Raw genomic sequence first — 459 nt, 5'->3', positions numbered from 1 at the left:
GTTATGAACTTATATTATAATCACAAAAATGGTAAGAATTGTAGTATTGGTTCTGATATTAATAGTGATTTTTATTGGATCAAGTTTCTCTGACTGATTCAAAGCATCAGGAAACTCTGGAAAAATGGACTTGACATTAATGTTGTCAGCAAACGTGACTTTTGTGGTTCTCTTAAGAATTTTTTGTTACAAAATTACTTATAATTGTATTTGGATAGTGCCACGAAAGTAAGTCTTGTAAATCTGGAGGGACGAATGGCGTAATTCATATCATTTTCTTTATCAGACATTTTAATGGATGATGTACTATTAACAATGTTTGAGGCTGTTTTTTTCAAGCCTAGAAAATTTGTTCTTGTTCTTGAGTGGGATTTGGATACGGAATCATAATTCTGAAGATTTTCAAAAAACGAAGAAACATGACTCTTTCTCGAATGTTTTGTCCACGTGCTGTTTCTG

At 31.8% G+C, this 459-nt stretch overlaps 1 long non-coding RNA gene across 1 annotated transcript; it reads left to right on the top strand.

Moving 5' to 3' along the window:
• Nucleotides 1-453, top strand: LOC139907464 (uncharacterized). Its single transcript, XR_011784129.1, has 3 exons — nt 1-31; nt 85-228; nt 287-453. It is a non-coding gene; the product is annotated as an uncharacterized lncRNA (long non-coding RNA).
• The last annotated feature ends 6 nt before the right edge of the window (nt 454-459 follow it).

The sequence above is a fragment of the Lepeophtheirus salmonis genome, unplaced genomic scaffold (assembly GCF_016086655.4).
Source record: "Lepeophtheirus salmonis unplaced genomic scaffold, UVic_Lsal_1.4 unplaced_contig_14430_pilon, whole genome shotgun sequence".
NCBI lineage: Eukaryota > Metazoa > Arthropoda > Copepoda > Siphonostomatoida > Caligidae > Lepeophtheirus > Lepeophtheirus salmonis.
The sequence above is the reverse complement of the archived record's forward strand: the minus strand, read 5'-3'. Positions and strand labels throughout refer to the sequence as shown.